Source organism: Zootoca vivipara, chromosome 1, assembly GCF_963506605.1.
Source record: "Zootoca vivipara chromosome 1, rZooViv1.1, whole genome shotgun sequence".
NCBI lineage: Eukaryota > Metazoa > Chordata > Lepidosauria > Squamata > Lacertidae > Zootoca > Zootoca vivipara.
In genome coordinates, this window is record NC_083276.1 from 85,728,505 (window position 1) to 85,735,468 (window position 6,964).

Below are 6,964 nucleotides of genomic sequence, written 5' to 3' on the forward strand. Positions count from 1 at the left end.
GTCCAACTCTGGGGTTGCGGCGCTCATCTCGCTCTATAGACCGAGGGAGCCGGCGTTTGTCCGGGTCATGTGGCCAGCATGACAAAGCTGCTTCTGGCAAACCAGAGCAGCACATGGAAACGCCATTTACCTTCCCGCCGGAGCGGTCCCTATTTATCTACTTGAACTCTGATGTGCTTTCGAACTGCTAGGTGGGCAGGAGCTGGGACCGAGCAACGGGGGCTCACCCCGTTGCAGGGATTCGAACCGCCGACCTTCTGATCAGCAAGCCCTAGACTCTGTGGTTTAACCCACAGCACCAAACAAAACATTAAAAAAGCCAACAACCAATCTGAAAGCATTTCCTAATAAATCTCAAGATCTAAAACAAAGCTACAACAACAACAACAACACCCAAGAGCAACAATACCCACCATCCCACAAACAAACAGGACCCCAGCCCAAGACTCTGTATTTGCTTATAAGGAAATGCCAAGCGAGAAGGGATTGATTGGTGGAAACGATCAGGACTCTCATAAGCAATGCTCAGAACAGCATTGTAACTTAAAATAATTTCAGCCCTCTCTGGCCCAAACCAGCCCTGAAAGGGAAATCTGCAATTAGGCTCTCCCATGGCTACTGTTTTGCTAACTGGCAACCCCACTGAGTGGTTCTGAAGATCAAGGACAAGGGTGTGGTGCCTGTTATCCTGTTGCTCCAGGACAGGGCATTTAACTCTTTCCTCAGTGAAAATTTCCCCACCTCCCAAGCTGCTATGAGTGGGAGGGGCATGGAAAAGAGAGGAGCAGATGAGATTCTACATCTGCAGTGCTAATAGGTAGAGGGTGGGAGGAGGAAACAGCCTCTCCCAGAGCACAAAGTCCCAATCTTCAAAGCAACAACTGAAAATAAATCACCAACACCACTGTACTGTACAGCAGAGTCCCATTCAGAAAAGCCTTCTCTGGTAACCAGCAGCCTTGATTGCTACAATGTGTTATATGTGGGGATGCCTTTGAATACATTTTAAGGAACTTCAGTTAGTATAAATAAAGCAGCCATGCTGCTAACTGGCATCTGTCCTAAGGAACGTATCCTGCCAGTTTGGAAGTTGCTTCACTGGCTGCTGATCTGTTTCTATTGAGCTTCTTGTCAACTGCAGATTTCAACCCAGATCTTACTCCATGGTCAGCCCCACATTCTACCCCTGGCACCACTCCAGCTCATTGAACTATTGCATCAGCCTAATGCAGACGAAAACATTATCTAGGCATCATTTGTAAGAACGTGATTCCATGCAGGGCAAAGAGGAAGAATCTTATAGGACAGGTGACTGAATAGGCTTGCCATACCTCTGGGAAATCCTGGGCGTGTCCTCTTTTGGGGGGCCAACATGCCCATCTGGGGGGATTTTTACATTTTAAAGGGAATGTCCAGAATTTTTGTTATTTTGTACCATGGCTTGAACGCAGGCGCTCAGGCATGGGCTGTCCGGTTTTTTGCTTTTCAAGGTATGGCAATCCTATGACTGAAACCTTTGGCCCTCTAGATCAGGTATCCCCAAACTGTGGCCCTCCAGATGTTTTGGCCTACAACTCCCATGATCCGTAGCTAAGAGGACCAGTGGTCAGGGATTATGGGAACTTTAGTCCAAAACATCTGGAGGGCTGAAGTTTGGGGATGCCTGCTCTAGATGGTGCTGAAGTACAACTCCCACCATCCTTGGCCATTGGCCATGCTTGCTGGGGCTGATGGGAGTTGTAGTTCAGCAACATCTGGATGGCCAGAGGTTTTCCACATTTGGTTACTGACAAGGTTACTGACGGGAAGACCAGGTTCTAGGATACTCACGGGTGAGGGGAGGATGCTGGAGTGATCTTATTTAGGAGAATACCAGTGGTTTCAGATGGGAAGAAAGTCTGTTCCCCATTACCTAGTTGATTCTCAGCAGCTTATTCAAATATTAACAAGCAATTTCCTACTTTTATTACTTTGTTCGCATAAGGGAAAACAAACAGTGTATGGAGAAGAGAAACCATTTATGATGTCGACTCTGCCCCTGGCCTGTGGACTATCATCTTTTGCAATGCCTTGGAAGGATAAAAGAATTACAGCATGTGTCTTTGGACACCCACACTAGAGACAGGATAAAATTTGAACTAAGATTTTTGGCCTATTAAAGGGACACTGTACACAAGGGAATACTGATACAGTACTGATACAGTACTGATACAGCATGTTGACTGTTTCTGAATACTCAAGAGGCACGGTTGCTGACACTACCCTCTGACACTACCTCGGCCGAATACTCCCACAACTCAGTCCAGCTACTAGGGACAATCTGTCTCTGTAGCCCAAATCTTCTCTAGTTGTACCTCTCACTGCTTGGACAGTTTAGATATTTATGCAGTGCACCCTCTCAGACTAACTCAGCTGCCAGCTCCCTTTCTTCATCTTCTCTAGGCGAGTGTTGATAAAACACAGAGTATTAATATATAGACCTCAATTGCTGCCTGGAGCTAATGGGAACTGGAGTGCAAGACCATCCGAAGGGCCACAGCTTTCCCACCTCTGCTTCAAGGCCCAATTAACCCAACTATATTTCTTAAGCAATTACCGTTACTACAACTCCTACTAGCAGTATTTTTAAAAAAACAAATATGCAATAGCTCAGGAGTATGAATCGTCAAACATCAGATAGTATCTTGGTTCCATAGGGATGCAGTCTCTAACCTTGAAGACAACCCTATCAGCCAACAACCTGGCAATTGCATCTACAGCTATGAATTGGCCTTTGTTACTCACAGTGCAGAGCACTACATTACAATGATCAATTGTGAATGGTGGGGGGAATATTTTTTTGCCATCTGAACATTACTGTGTTAGTTTAATCTTTTTGCATTATGGTAAATGAATGCATCTTCTAGTTTCCTCATTCTGCTCATGCTTCTTAGACCTTTAGAATATATTCCTGCCTTGGGTGTGTGCATGCCAGATAATGACTGTTGGGTCAAGCACCCTCATTTAAGAAAATGGGTGATGGAGAAATCCCAGGGTGAAATGCTTTGCTGCATTTCCATTACCGGTAATTTGAAGGGTGCACATCCCTCAATCCATTGTAGAAAATGCTGGAGACAACTCTCAAATGGCATGCTGATGCTTCAGTGGCTACATGGAAGATACGGCATACCAGTGCCAACTTGAATAACATATTGTGGGGGCCTAAGTAAGCCCCGCCCTGCATAATCGATCACATGACATGGTGCACACACACCATTTGAATGACAATGCCCATCATCTTTGTGGGGGCCTCAGCCCCCTGAAATATTTTATTGTAGAGCCCCCACGGCCCCTAGGAGTTGGCTCCTATGTGGCATACAATGGAGCTGCTTCCACTTGAGTTGTTTCTGCAGTCAGGCCTGCCCCTCTCCTCTTTCCCCTGGCAGTCTGGACCGCTGTTTGGTCACCCACTCTTGTTGATCTCCCACATGTTGTTGTTGTTTAGTCGTTTAGTCGTGTCCGACTCTTCGTGACCCCATGGACCATAGCACGCCAGGCACTCCTGTCTTGCACTGCCTCCCGCAGTTTGGTGTCTCCCACATAAGAATCTTTTAAATACCTGCAACATCTCAACAAAAATGCATGTCCTCCAATGACCCCTATTTCCTGCTAGTTAAATCATAGTTCCTATTTGGGGAGGAGGGTGCTTTTCAAAATGCTGTCTGAATGAACTGCTTCTCTACCATCTCACCCCATAACTGTCTATTCAGATAAGTAAAGGTGCTGATTATGTTTCTGAGTTGTCACTATTCTGTAATTAGAGCAAGCAGAATAAATTTCTTTCCTTCCTTCCTTCCTTCCTTCTTTCTTTCTTGCATAGCAAACACCAGTTTAAACCTCTCAAGGGTGAAAAAGTGAGGCATACATTAAAAATAAAAAGTAAAACTTATTATCCATGTACTAAGATGTCCACTTTCAGAAGTCAGTACAAGGTGAGTTGTGGGCTGTCAATATGATTTAATATTGCATAGTGAGCAAAGAGCCTCTAGCAATGTGTAGTGGAAGGGCTGTAGCTTAGTGAGAGAGCCTCTGATTTGCATGCAGAAAGTTCCAGATTCAATTCCCAGCATCCCCAGAAAAGGCTGGTAATGTCCCCTGTCTGAAATCCTGGAGAGCTGCTGCCAATCGCCATTTTCCTGCAAAATTCTGGTTTTCCAGTGATTGCCATCTGACCAACCCATGGGTTGCCAACTCACAAGTAAACATAAAACAGCTGGCCTGCTCTTGTGATTTTAACAACAGCCTGATATGAAGAAATTAGAAGGTGACGCTTTTCATAGCAGAGAGATAAACAGCACTATTGGCTATCTGGATCCTAAGCTGTTTTCCAGAGAGACAGCTACAGTGGCCAGCGGAAAAGTTGGCAATCCTACCTGCCCCACCTTTTGACATTCCAGCTCATGACCCCTTCAGTGCAAAGACAACAGCCTCACAGCTTACCTGATGCAGGAGCAGATGCCAAATGTTTTCAATACTCCCAAATTACTAATTCGGTTCTATAGTTTGTTGCTGGTTGTTGTTGCTATGCCCTGTCTGTGTGGGAGAAGCAGAACGGTCTGGGTGAGGGAGGGTGGCAAAGCCAACAGCCTAGGCATGGATTATTCCTGCTCCAGTAGACAGCCAGTTAACACCCCCCTTTGTGGCCCCCAATGAGCTGAATTCCAGCAAACACTATTTAAAAGGCAGTGTGGGGAAGACAGAAGCTCATGCGGTTGTGGGGGGGGGGGGAGAGAGAACACAGAAAACAAAGGCCAAGTCAAGCCTAACTAGGAGGAACAGAGCCAGACAGAGACTGAGGAACAAACAAACAAGATGAAGAAAATTGGCCTTTCTGCAGCCTCTGGGTGGAACTAATGGGTTAGATCCAAAGCACAATAGAAAAGATGAACTGAATGTGCAGGAAAAAAACTTCCAAGGCTGAACCATCCCTCTTCATTTGACTGGCCCTATCATTAGGCAGAGGGAGGCATCTGCCATAGGCAGCTGGTTTGTGGTGTCATGAAAGGGCTACAGATTTGTTTGTTTTTGCCTTAGGTGCCAAAGTAACCCCTGTACTGGCCTTGGGTACTATGGCCCTTGATTAGGGGTGGGGGCAGCAAAATGCCTTCGTCCAGAACATGGTTGAAGTTGATTCCTGGTTCCGTATTCTGAGCATGGACTCTTCAGAGGCATGGTGGGTTAAACCATTGCACCCAGACTCCCAAACAGGTGCAGAGAGGGACACCCAAGCTTGTAGGATTGTTGGGTCCAGACCCTCAGGCAGCTTCTGTAAATTAGAAAGTTACTTAGCAAGGAAAACCATGCATGACTTCTCTCATCATCATGAGAGAAGAATGTGCAACAGGTGAAATTCTCCCCACTAAGATGTCTGAATGTGAAACACACTTAGCCCTGTGATGAAAGAGGCCAACCTCACTCATCCCAATGCTGGGCAATGGGCACAAACTCTCTCACAGAGAAGCAGCAACAACAACTTTGCAGTAAGCTGACGCGGGTGGTGCTGTGGTCTAAACCACTGAGCCTCTTGGGCTTGCCGATCAGAAGGTCAGCGGTTTGAATTCCCATGACAGGGTGAGCTCCCATTACTGGGTCCCAGCTCCTACCAGCCTAGCAGTTTGAAAGCGCATCAAAGTCAAGAAGATAAATAGGTACCGCTCTGGCAGGAAAGTAAACAGCGTTTCCATGCGCTGCTCTGGTTTTGGTATTCCGTTGCGCTAGAAGTGGCTTAGTCATGCTGGCCACATGACCCAGAAAAACTGTCTGCAGACAAACCCCGGCTCCATCGGCCTATAAAGCAAGATGAGTGCTGCAACCCCAGAGTCATCTGTCAGGGGTCCTTTACCTTTCTTTTTTTTACCCTCTTCTGTAATGCAGTAAAACTATTATCATTTTCTGGGAGGGGCATGTGTGTTTCCCTGTGTGCAAAATGACCTGGCCCATAAGTCAGTGGTTGTTTTCTTCTTTTGTAATCCAGTCCCATCCAGCACCCTTACCTCTCTGTTGCAAAATTGGGTTACTTCTGTTGGCCAGCTGAGTCTTTCTGAAGGTCATCCCAAAGTCCAGTTCAAATTGAAAGCATATGCTCCACCACTGACCTACAGTCCCTCTCCACCTCTAAATACATCACGAAAATGGTTAAATATCCTGCCTGTAATGAGTTCCAGATTATCAAATAACTTGTCACTCACTTTGTCAACAGTTTTAAGTTGTTACCTCCAGGACTTTCTACACACGTCAATTTGGATTTGGTTTGTTCAGTTCCAAAGTTGGGAAGCTCTGCCTCCACCACCAGTTCTTCATTTCTCATCATTCCTGACCATTGTCCAATTACGGGGATGGGAAATGGGGTCTGGCAACACCTGGAGGGCCACGGGTTCTCCATCAATATTTCATTCATTTTTATTTGATTTCTCACCAAAAAAAGGCTATCCAACAACTTTTTCATTCTTGTTGCTCTTTTGTGCATTTTTTCCAGTTATAGTGAGAGATTTTTAAAAGATGGGGTGACTCTACACAACATTGCAAATGCAGCCACACCACAGGTTTATATAAAGATACTGACGATCCTGCCTTTTTCATTTTCAACCCCTTCTCTAAAAATTCCTAACATATAATTTGCCATTTTTTTTTGCTGCTGAGCACTCAAGATGAATTTCAGACATCTTCCAAATATGACCCAAAGATCTTTCATGTCCTGCCACAGCCAATTTAGACTCCGTCTGTGTGTTCTCAGTTTCTCAGAGGGCTTCCAGTATTCAAATGTGGAGGGAATAGTTGGCCAATGAATATTCATGTGTGAAGAAACAAGCCTTCATAACTGGCTTTATACTTTCAAACTGCTCTTTTGACAAGTAAGCAATATATAAATTAAACAGTAACAATAACGATCCTAAAGCATAACCCTGTTTTAAGGACTATTGCACTA

The 6,964-nt window shown here is 45.3% G+C and overlaps 1 protein-coding gene across 1 annotated transcript in view; it reads right to left on the reverse strand.

Annotated features, from left to right (window-relative positions):
* Positions 1-6,919, reverse strand: part of VIL1 (villin 1) — a 33,685-nt gene extending 26,766 nt beyond the window's left edge. Inside the window, exon 1 of the mRNA XM_060278249.1 lies at positions 4,480-6,919. The gene's annotated coding sequence lies outside the window, so the exon portion shown is untranslated. The remainder of the gene's footprint in view (positions 1-4,479) is intronic.
* Positions 6,920-6,964: the final 45 nt, after the last annotated feature.